The 11,952-nt window shown below is 38.5% G+C and overlaps 2 long non-coding RNA genes across 3 annotated transcripts in view; one reads left to right on the forward strand and one right to left on the reverse strand.

Annotated features, from left to right (window-relative positions):
* The window catches only part of LOC306995702, a 43,739-nt gene extending 31,787 nt beyond the window's left edge, over nucleotides 1–11,952 (forward strand). The window contains exon 3 of the long non-coding RNA XR_013796915.1: nucleotides 11,822–11,952. This is a non-coding gene — a long non-coding RNA (uncharacterized lncRNA). The remainder of the gene's footprint in view (nucleotides 1–11,821) is intronic.
* LOC306995545 lies at nucleotides 1,092–3,084 on the reverse strand. Of its 2 annotated transcripts, XR_013796888.1 has the most exons (9): nucleotides 3,000–3,084; nucleotides 2,740–2,843; nucleotides 2,346–2,496; nucleotides 2,022–2,056; nucleotides 1,862–1,925; nucleotides 1,725–1,762; nucleotides 1,599–1,646; nucleotides 1,468–1,520; nucleotides 1,092–1,246 (listed from the first exon to the last, which is right to left on the reverse strand). It is a non-coding gene; the product is annotated as an uncharacterized lncRNA (long non-coding RNA). The 2 variants fall into 2 exon arrangements; XR_013796889.1 differs by lacking the exons at nucleotides 2,346–2,496; nucleotides 2,740–2,843; nucleotides 3,000–3,084 and having other exon boundaries at nucleotides 2,022–2,213.

Raw genomic sequence — 11,952 nt, forward strand, 5'->3', positions numbered from 1 at the left:
CTCAAAGTTGAAAAACCGTCAATGCAAGTGAATGGGAGAAAATAATTATTTTCTGGTCCCGTTTGAATTGGGCCATGAATTTGAACATATGTTGACTGTGAATTTTTTATATAATCTTTCGTGTGAAAAATGCTACAATTTAGCGGGCAGAATTTGGTTCGGGTAGACTTTGTGTGAGAGCACTTTGTGGACTACAACTCTTCGCTGCTTTCGGCGCGTTTGAAACGTCAACACCACTAGCTCACGGCTCTAGCTCACGGATCCCGCTAGACATGGCTGTCTTTGGTGCACTTCACCGCCTTCTTTCAGGGAGAGGACAAAATCGTTGAGGTTGGCGAAAACCACGGGTAAGTCAACTTTATGCGGTGACGTCACATATAGGCGACATGTAGTCTTTCTCGTTATGTCTTTTCCACAACTGCTAGCCGACGAATCATACCATATACTGTCAAACTTGTAACATGAAAGATTATATAAAAAATTCACAGACAACATATGTTCACATTCATGGCACAATTCAAACGGGACCAGAAAATAATAATTTTCTCCCATTCACTTGCATTGACGGTTTTTCAACTTTGAGGTCCAGCGGGGTTTTACGGAGGGGGCGGGACTTACCAGCTCTATAAACGGTCATTGCCGAGGACGGCGGTGAATGAGTATGACAGGAAGTAGCGACAGTAATGAAAATAAACGATCAAATATTACGTTCCTCATCATGGTCTGATTTCTTACAGCTTTGTTATTATTGTGTGTGTCCAATACCACTCACTTTCAATGATGAAGTCACGTCTTTACACCTTTTACCATACTTAAAGTGATGGTGTTTTAAATTCATCAGGCTGTAGGCCTTTTTCAAGCATATTTCGGAATATTAGCGACATATTGTACAGTATCAAGTAAATGAACATATTAAAATGTGATGCAATTGGACTCAGTGAAGTGAATGTGTAAATACATGAAAAACATTTGGCTAATGTAAAAAAAAAAAAAAGTTACTATCCATCTTTACTGCATTTTTTTTTTTAAATAGCACTCAATGAATAAAATAATGTACAAGTCACTCAGAATTGATTGCAAAAGTGTTTCTTTTATTTTATTATTTTTAGTCTCTTTTTTTATTTGTAAGGACACTATATCAGCTCATTAGAACTGATCTGCATGCAGTGAAAACTGCGAAATCCAGGGTGGAAGGTTTCTGAATAAATGCCCTGGAGCTCGGCTCGCTTTCTCTTCCCAGCATAACCTGGTGGATACACAAGAAGCACAACAAGAACTAGGGTTTATAGTTGATATTGAACATTTACAAACATTAAGAATAATTTCTCAGCTCAGTAGGTCCATGCCATGCAAGTGAATGGTGTCCAGAACTTTTAAACTCCAAGGAATGACATAAGTAAATTTGATTTTTAGTTTTCCTTCAGACTAACAACTAGTTTATTCATCACCAATTAACACAAAACGTACCAGGTGTGAAGAAGAACTTCAAGAAGTATGTTCTTCAGCAACGCTCCTGATAACTGAAAAGATAGCAACAGTTAGCACAGGCCGTTACATTTTTAAAAAAGCACATTATATAACATTATTCCTCCAACTACCTTGAAGATGAAGCATGATGGAGGGTCATCGTCTTTTAACAGCTCATTCTTAAAGAAAAATATAAGTGGATTAAAGTAGTTCTATGATACACATTTGAAATCATCATTAAAATTGATTATGCATACCTTGCTAAAAACAGAGGGCACGACTGGGGTTTGGTCTGCTAAAATGAAGTAATTTCAAATTAGCTGACCAATATTATAGTAACATAATTTGAAACCCAGATTAGTGTATGTATTTTGTTTCATATCAAAGTTCTTACTTTTGCAAGTTCAGTTTTTTTCCCTTCCCATAGGTTTCAGGGAGTGCAGAGCATTCTTCTTCTTCTGAAAGAGGATTAGAATAAAAAAAAGTGATACAATTATCCAATAATTTTTAATTTGACAAAAAAATATCAGCAAAATATAAAAAGCTGACAATACCAGCTACAACAGCTCGTTTTCTCTTTCTCCCATGTCTTCCACAATTTGATTGTCATGCAACAAAAACAAATAAAGTAAGCAATAGAACAAGTACAATATCAAAATTAATTGAATGCAAGGATGCATTACATTGATCACAAATTACAGTAAAGACTTTTGTAAATACAAAAAAAATAATCTAATTAATGGTCCATTTTTTTATATAAAAAAAAAAAAAACTTATTCACCAATGAATACAACAAAATTTCAACTTTTGTCAAAAATGATTGGATATACGATCTCCTATTCATAGTGAATATAACAATAATATTTTGGTCAACTTACACCCATGTACTACCACCCAAGATAAATGGGACTGAAGGTGGCCTGTTGCCTGGAAGTTCTCATCAAATTTTTTATTGTCCTTAGGACAAAGTGGACAGTGAAATGTTGTGCACTTGAGGCATACCTGCACATCTTTCACTGATAAGTGAACCTAAAACACAATAACATGCGTTTCACATTTATTTCACTGATTGTTATGAGTAATATATTTTATAAAATAATTATGATATTAAAACAAATGTTTCAATTAAATTACAGTAAGAATTGCATGCATTGTACAATTAAGTTAGGAGTTGTATTCTAATATCAAATCCATTTACAAAACGTTTAAGACATTTACAATTTGAAAATCAATGCAGTCCTAAAACGTACAAAAATTACACTGCCACAATACCTTATTAGGGTCTTCAGAATCCATAATCTGGAGAGCAAATTGTAGAAATGGAATGCAGAAAAGATCTTGTCATGCATGTTACAGATTTTGTAATTTGTGTGCTTCTAAAAAAACGACAGAAATTTATTTGCATACACTTTACCCTTATTCTTTTGTAATACATCAAGACTAAAAACAGTGTACAAACGCCATTATGAAATGGTCTTTTTCAGAATTTATAATGCTTTTTTACAAAACTAAAAACTGTACAACAAGCTTACCCCTTCATCTCAACGGCACGCTGACATGTGAAAGCGGTTTTCTTCTTTGTTTTCTGATGGATCGCAACAAAACTTACACATTATCGCCACCAACTGTGGAGCATAAACCAATAGCTACTTCAACACAGGTGATACTAAATAAAGCAATCAAAATCCTCTGGAAGTTTGTACAGCCCACTTGCGGGTAAAGCTCCACCCACTTGCTGCTACCCACCCACTTGCAGCTGGCTCCGACCTCCGTTTATACCCTACTCGTTGATTTAGAACGCCAACTTTTGTTGAATTTCAGAGAAGTCTACAGACGCAAATAGACAAAGTGTAGTAAAATAAAGACCTAAATGTGTATTTTGGACTTTTTTTCACCACAAGTCTGAAAGAAGACATGTTACTGAAGACAAATATCCCAAAATCTCAAAATTGACCAGTGAAAAAAAAACTATGTTTTTGCCTGCCGTGTCTCGCTTTAAACTGCTTAATAAAAAAACACAACTTGATCCTACAGAATTAGTCAGGCCGATCTCGAATCTACCTTTTCTGTCAAAGATACTAGAAAAAGCAGTATCCTCACAACTGCACTGCACAAATTATAAACGCAACACTTTTGTTTTTGCCCCCATTTTTCATGAGCTGAACTCTTGAAAGACTTTCTATGTACAAAAAAGGCCCATTCCTCTCAAATATTATTCACAAATCTGTCTAAATCTGTGTTAGTGAGCACTTCTCCTTCTTAAAGGACCTACTTCTAAATTCAGTGCTCAATATTGGTTGAATAATGATTTAATAAATCCATATAATACACCAAACTATGTGTCAGCATATTGTATGACTTGTGATCGCTCAAGTGTCGTACATTAGAGGTGAAGCTTCGCAGCAGCACTAATTATGTTCCCAGCAACATATTTCTGCATTAAATGTCAGCAAGTGGTGGTTTGCGTCGCAACAAAAACTTATTAAAATTGGATTTGATTTCGAAGCGGTTTGACCAATCAGATGAAAGGGGCGTTTCAGCGCTGCCCACATGTGCGAATGAAATATCAAAGCCATAAACCGATTTGTAAACCACAAACTAAATTTTTTAACTCGAGCCGAAACTAAACGAAAAAACGAAACGACACTTAATTTCTCGTTATTCCATTCCAAATAAGACTATACACAGACCCATGAAAGAATTATGCAATCATTTAAGACATTTCACCTTATATAGAACGTTTTTGGCATAAAGCCTTCTTTAAAATTGAGTAAAGAACCCTAAGTGTGCTCATTTTTCATTCACTGAATAACGACATTAAAAAGAGACACCTTGAGTATCCTTTGTAAACATTGCCTGTGATGTCATTCCAAAACGTATTACTTTATTCTGTCGGACAAGAAGAATTTTAAATTCCATACAGTAGTCAGTAGGTTTCAAAACAACTTAAAGGACAATTCTGGCAAAAAATTTACCTAGGGGTAATTAACACATGGTTACCGAGTCGATCGTTCTCTGGGATGTGTTTTCATGATAATCGAATGTAAAGATTTTTATCTCTAAAAACTGATTAGCTTATAACGCTAGTATATGGGGCATCGAATATATGATCGACTCGGTAACCATGTGTTATTAACCTCTAGGTTCATTTTGCGCCGGAATTGTCCTTTAAGCTCTATTGACTTTCATTGTATGGAGAGAAAAAAAATACTGAGACACTCTTCAAAATAATGTTCCACAGAAGAAAGAAAGTAATATAGGTTTGGTGAGTAGGCTAAATGATGACAGCATTTCCATTTTTAGGTGAACTCTCCCGTCCCTGTTTGTGATCAGAACAGGGATACTGCCTCAAATCAAGTGGCTTATTGAGAAGAAATGTGGTTACTTTTCTAATCTAGTTTTACTGAAGAGTTTAGCGTCAGGAATCTGGGAGTAGAGGCAATGGTATAAGGGCACGCTGTACCAAAACCTTTATTTCTGTGAGCTCTTGTGTCTCAAGCACATGCACTATTCATCATGTCGTGGTCCTGACACATTAAAGGAAACATCTGAACATCAATTTGTGTTGAACAGATAAATATGCAACATAAAATGTGAAACATGCTTTCTGAATTCTGATGCTAGTTATCGATCTTAACATAATGTTCTATATGAATAAAAGATTTGGCAAAGATGAAATACTTTTCATCCATTTCATTTCAGTTACTCTGAATACAAACAATAATGACACGTAGCATCTAGCTGTTTGTTATTCTGCGACTGTATAACAGAGCCTTCTTTGGAGGTAAAGTATAATTTTTCATCATTTGCTCAGCCCGTTGTTACACCCTTCATATTATTTTCATTCTTTTTTGAAATACAAAAGGAGATTGTAGACAGAACAAGCTACTGTTTTCCGTAAACAAAGAAAAATTATGATGAAATATACGTTATACAAAAAAGCTGTGATATTGGCTGCTCCAAGCTTTCTGAAGTCATACAGAAAGCTTGATATATCGTAGATTTGTGAGGAACAGCACGAAATTTAAGACATTGTTCGCAGATACATTTCTACGTAGCTCTACCTAATCTTATTTGTGGTGTGTTTTGACTTTGTGATTTGTCACATGACACATGAAAACCCACTGGCCACATAAAAAACACTTTTTACTTTGACCACAAGCATGAATGAGATTTGGGAGTTTTGGCTCACAAAGATACTTTCATAGTGCCCGTTTTTGAAGCTTAGAAGGAATAATCATTCACTTTTGCTGTATGGAAAAGAGAAGCTTGGATATTCTGTCTAACATCTCATTTTGTGACGACACGAATATGAATGTAACGCTTAGTTCCACAAAAGATGAAGATGATGGTTCAATAACATAAGATTGAATATAATACTTAGAGTAAACAGCCAACATACGAAACAGTGTGCTAACATAAACCATACCTGACAACAACTAAATGAAAAGGAGGAACTTAAATACACGGTGGTGATGAGACAATGACAAACAGCTGTGGTGATTTATGAAGGTGTCCATGATCTGATGAGTGGTGCCAAATAGAACTAGGCACATATGTGACTTACGAAAACAAACAAGAATGTCCATGAAAACTAAAACGAAATGAACATAATGCTGACAGAACACCCCATCCCGGTAAGCTCAACCTCGCACCGTAACAGAAGAAGTGAGGGAGTGATGGGGCTTTGGAGGTGGTCGGTGAAGGGTAGGCATGCCGGCAGAGAAAGCTGAAAGAGGTTCAGGCAGAGGACGGCTGACCAGGAGGGCACGGAACTGAAAGGACCCTGGTGGTGAAGATGGTGATGAGACCCTGGAAGTAGACTTGAGCAGGGGCGAGATGGTAGGTGCACAGGCCACAGCCAGAAAAGTGCTCCATGGTGGCGTCGATGAAGGCAGGAGCCATGGTGGTAAACGTCCCGTCGCCACCATGGCGACGGCCGGAGCTGATGCCGCTGGAGCGGGAGCCCACAGCATAGCCGAAGGTCCGAGGTAAAGGAATGACGACGGAGACCCTGGTGACCGCGACTTAGCCACCACAACAATCTCCTGCGATGCTGATTTGGGTCCAGTGGACACAGGGCGAGCTGTGGTGACCGAGGGCGGTGGCAGAGCCTGATGGATGGCTGAGCGGGCCGCAGACGAAGGGGTGGAGGGCCGTAATTTCGCAGCACAGGTGTGGCGAGGTCTGACCCAGGAGGAGCGGACTGACCGAGGGAGCCCGGTGAGGCCAAATGGTCGATGGTCCACGCTGGAATCATGGGCAGGAGGAGCGTGTGCGAAGAAGTCTGGGAGCCGGATCGAGAAGGAGCGACGTCCGCAGAGGCTGCAAGCGAAGTTGTGGGTTCCTCTTTCCCAGGCGGAGACGGCTACCCACTGGTCCACATAATCCGTGCCACTGAGAGGAGTGATGGATTCGGAAAGACTGGTGGGAGACTGATGTGTAGGTAAGGGGAATGGCTGAGGGCTGAGGATGATGAAAGATGGCTAAAATTAGTCCAATTCAAAGGGACCACGCGTCTATAGTGGTAGGGAGAGGGAGGCTGGATGGGTCTGATGTGGCTGAAGATGAAGAATCATTAGCTTGAAGGGTTGAAAGTGTTGCTGCCAGTTTTAATCTCTCAGTGGCGGGAGGATGGGCGGGACTCTCCTTCTTGCCCTCCACGGAGGCTCCCTCGCTGGTGGGTGATGCAGCCGGCACGCACACCTAGTCAGACTCGCGCATCTCAGGCTCCGCGGCGGTGTCTTCACGTTGAATGTGGATCCTCAGGAAACCAGCACCCACTCCACATAATCGGCGAAGCTCCCTCGAGGAGGTTCCCCAGACAACTGTGTGTCAGGTGGTGATGTTAAGTCCTGCACGTAGAAATGTGCAGAGGCAGTCATCCGTGAAAGTTGTCTGAGGCACAAGATTCAGAAATTCGATTAAATGTTCCTCGAGGGAGCTATTTCCCTGCTCAAGGCAGAGTAGCTTGATTGCAGGGAAGTCCATGATGAAAAAAACGAAGACGATTATAAATCCTCAGCTTCACTTTGGTCTGAAATTCTGTAACGCTTAGTTCAACAGAAGATGAGGACGATAATTCAATAACATAAGATTTAATATAATAAGAATAAACAGCCAACATACGAAACGGTGTGCTAACATAAACAGTACTAGACAACAACTGAATGAAAAGGAGGAACTTAAATACACGGTGGTGAGGAGACAATGACAAACAGCTGTGGTGATTATGACCACAGACAAACAAACAGAACATTATGGTGACAATGAGTAAATGATGACAGAATTCTCCTTTTTTTGGTGAAGTAGAATATACTTTATTGTCCCCTTGGGGAAATTTGTCATGGCCTCAAGAGTGCGTAGTGCATAGTAGTAGCTGCCCTTACAGACAATAAATACACGTAAAATATAAAAAACAGCTAAAGACGTAGGATACATACACAGAAAGAAAAACAAACATGTAATCCTTTAACTCCCTCTGCTAGAGCGTAAGGAAAGTCAAACTCACTGACATTATTTTTCCTGTAACCATGGTTCTAGACACTGGTCATACAAAAAGAAAAATGTTCAAGTGATGACGAACAACCTCAGACGAATCACAAATAACTCAAGAGATTTCCTAAGTATATGATACAATGGAAGAGCCTCCTTTCGTTATTAGCCAATCAGTCTGCGTTTGATTTGAGCAATCATTTTAATGGCCATATTTTTGTTTTTTCTGTAGGAGACTCTTTTGCTATCAAGTCCATTGTGATTGGAGCTGCTGTTCTCTATAATCTAGAGGCGTCAGGGTGCCGTACAGGTACAACAAAGGTGATGAGCTGAGGGTCTAACAGATGAGTCACTGCTGGCAGTGAGTGTCACAGCTATTGTCCTGGAGCGTACATGGGTTCACTTCTGTCCTTTCACTTTTCTTTAACCTTCTGACTCACACATTTTTTCACATTTATGTCATTCCAAACAGTTTTTTATTTTGTTTACCTTGATGGTGTTGAACATTTCATATGCATGGTACATCAGACATCCATTTATTGATTTCTGTGTGAAAAATTAACTCTATGTTGATGGATAACCTTCCTCAAATGAGATCGGTAGTCTATTGTATTCCATGACCTCCGGAAGATTCACGGTATTTAATGAAAAGTAAACTGTTTCACGATAAGATTCACGGTAAACGGTATTTTATGAAAAGTATGTGAGCTAAGAAACACCTGACTTGACTTGTTGCTCTTGGGTTAGCCATGAGATGGAAGAATTTTGGCTCTCTGGGTACACCATTGTGGCTACTGTCACTGATCCTGCTGTTCTCTGGGGGAAAGAGCATAAGGAGATGATACTTCTAAAGAAAAAAAGCTCTAGACTGTTTTTTTTGTCTAGATATATACCAAGTGAAGGGAGCTTCAAGCATGGAAGAAGAGCATCTGGCAAGGTCACTAAAAACTATCCCAATTTCTTAAAGCCAGTTTGTTTGTTGGAGAAGATGGGGTGCAAGAGGAAAATCACAATCCTAAACTTTGCATTAAACTTTGTGAGATGTAAGTTGTTTGCAATATAGGGCACTGGGTCCAAGTTGACCCCAAAGTATGTGGACAACAGGAAACAACTATGCAGATTTTTGAAGAAAAAAAGAAAGAAAAAAAGAAGAAAAAAAGATTTTTGCTGGTTGATCGGTTTAGTTAATTAAAATGAGCTAAAGAAACACTTTTTTTTTTGTTAATTGTCATTTGCACTCAATTGTATTACATCAAATTAAATTAAATTTGTAAAATGTCAAGTTAGCTTAATCCATTTGTATTGATACAGCATAAATCCTTTTTGTTGCAGTAAATGAAACCGAGCAGTGAATTTCTAGTTCCTATGCATATGGCTGGATTAGGAGAGTAAATTTTGAAAATAAGTGCTATTTACATTTACATTTAATCGTTTAGCAGACGCTTTTATCCAAAGTGACTTGCAAATGAGGAGAGCAATGAAAAGCAATCAAGCCAACAATAGGGCAACAATATGCAAGTGTTGTGACAAGTCCTAGTTAGTCCAGCACCTACACGTAGCAAGTGTTTTTTTTATTATTTTTTTTAAAAATAGATACAGGCTAAGTGTTAGTATTAATGGGTCAAGTGTTGCCAATCACTTTCAGAAGATTTCAGACCAATCTGATTGGTTGTTTGGAATTTTGTTCCAGGATCAACAAAGATGTTTATCCAGGAACATGTTGTACTTGGAGAAATCAGGTTCGGCCAACTCTGCATAGGGCTCAGTGACAATTTGACCAGTGACAGCAGTGGTTGGATCAACAAGAGTGAATTATGCTCAGGGAACACTCACAGAATACATCAACTGAAATTGGTGTGATCTCATTGAATTAAGATGAAAATCTGTAAAACTACCCTAGTTTAAGTTCAAATCGATCTATTTAACTGGGAGTAAATGTGTCATATTTTTATTAAGTTAGTTAAGTTTTAAGAAGTTTTTTTTTTTTTTTTGTGCATTTTTACAGGATAGCTAAATAAATGTACATATCAAATATTACAAAGGAGAGAATTTAACATAATAGTTTAATTAAATTTTTTACTTTTGTTGGCGACGCCAAAGTTTGCACATCAATCAAACTCGTAGTGCAAATTCATCACTTCATAAAAACAAAACAATTTAAGCTGCAGTCCGTAACTTTTTTGGGTTAAAAATTAACCAAAATAATTTTTTGAGCAAGTACATAACTAGCCGGTGTTCAAAACTATTCAAAACGTTAAGCTTGTAATAATACGGGCTTTTCCCAAATCACGGAATTGACCTCGACGTCCGGGTTAGCGGTAGCATAAGCCATCAGGCAAGTGTTATTTAAATAAACTCCTGATGTAGGCCAACTTACAAACTTTCCAGTGCCTTGTTTTATGAGTACACAACCTATTTATACTACTGTAGAAGTTTGGTACCATTCCGGGCATTATTAGTGGGGTAATTTACGAGATACACCTAGGATCCATTAGCGCCTGCACTAAGCCATTCGGCTGATATCTCTAAATAAGCTCTAACTGTAATAATGTTCGACCAAGAGAAAAAAAAGCTTCTGGGGGGGGGGTATGTTTGGCTCGAGGTCGTGGTGCAAAGGACCCTAGGTTGAAATTACTCCGAACCATCCCTTTAACATTTGAGAGCAACGTATAATTTGCACGGTTTGACGTGATATGATAAGCGATCGTTAGATTTAATCAGCACGATTTACTGCAATGCTTTTTTCCCCTTAGTTGATCAGAACAAAAGTGGATGTTACTTGCTTGTTCAGATGACATTTTCCGGAGAAAATTCTTATGTTGGTCATACTTCCAAAAAGTAGAATCTGTGATTCTGAATGACAGTATCCACAACGGCGCGGTGACTGACAGCCGTACATTCTCCTCAAAACTTTGGGTTCATCTGCGCTGTGCCGTGCCGAGGCACAACCACGTTAAGTTGATAATTCCGCAAATAACTGCAATTGGAGATTTTGAACAGAGATGGTGACAAAGAGGAAAAACTACGGACTGCAGCTTTAAAGCTACACTGTGTAGGAATTACTCCCATCTAGCGGTGAAATTGTATATGACTACCAACTGAATATTACTTTCTAGCCCCTCCCATTACGAGGGCGTTTTAACTCCTATGGTGGCCGTATTATTTCAAATCTGCCGGCAGTCGCGAGTAATCTCTCCCTCACATTCATCACGGTGCCACTGAGTGTAAAAGCGCGAAAGGCAAAGCTTGAATTTCCAGGTATGTCCCTCTTTGGCTAATGTATTTTCAAGATGGAGGGGCAACCTGGCATCCGCCATTCGAGCAGTTCCCGTATGTATTATAAATGGCAGATTCTACGAGAACACTTGATTGGTTGGTAGAAGTAATTATACATTAATGAGCACATATAATTTTGAAAGAACAAAGTGGTTTTTGCTAAGAATCAACTTTAAAAATGACACAGTGTAGCTTTAAGTAGACCATTTCTGTGAATTTTTCTCATGCTCACCAAATCAAGACGAGATTAGATTGGTTAATTTAGGACCTGGGGGGCGTATTAAATAAATGCCTTATCATAAGCCTTCATTTCAGATCTGACAAGTTAAACAGAACATTTAAAGATCCTAACTAAATTGCTATGCGATTAAAAGATAAGATCGTCTGTAATGCGTCCCTAAGGTTATTTTCTGAGATGGAGATTAGATTAGAGCAGGGGTGGTCAACCTTTTCCAGCACAGAGACCCCCTTATATAAAAATTATATATATGTTTTTTTCAACAATGTGTAATAACTCTAATTTATTTAATGTAAAAATTCAATTTATAAAACATTTTTCTTTGTGTGTCCACTCTGTCCACAGACTCCGACCTTGACTGATGGTTTAGAGGGGAAAAGAGCATTGTTGCATTGTACTGCATGGCTGTTGTCAGAAAGCACACATGGTGCTGGAGTGAAAGCTGTGAAGATCAGAGGTCTAGTCTTTGAATGTGA

Source organism: Phoxinus phoxinus (assembly GCF_949152265.1).
Source record: "Phoxinus phoxinus genome assembly, chromosome: 3".
NCBI lineage: Eukaryota > Metazoa > Chordata > Actinopteri > Cypriniformes > Leuciscidae > Phoxinus > Phoxinus phoxinus.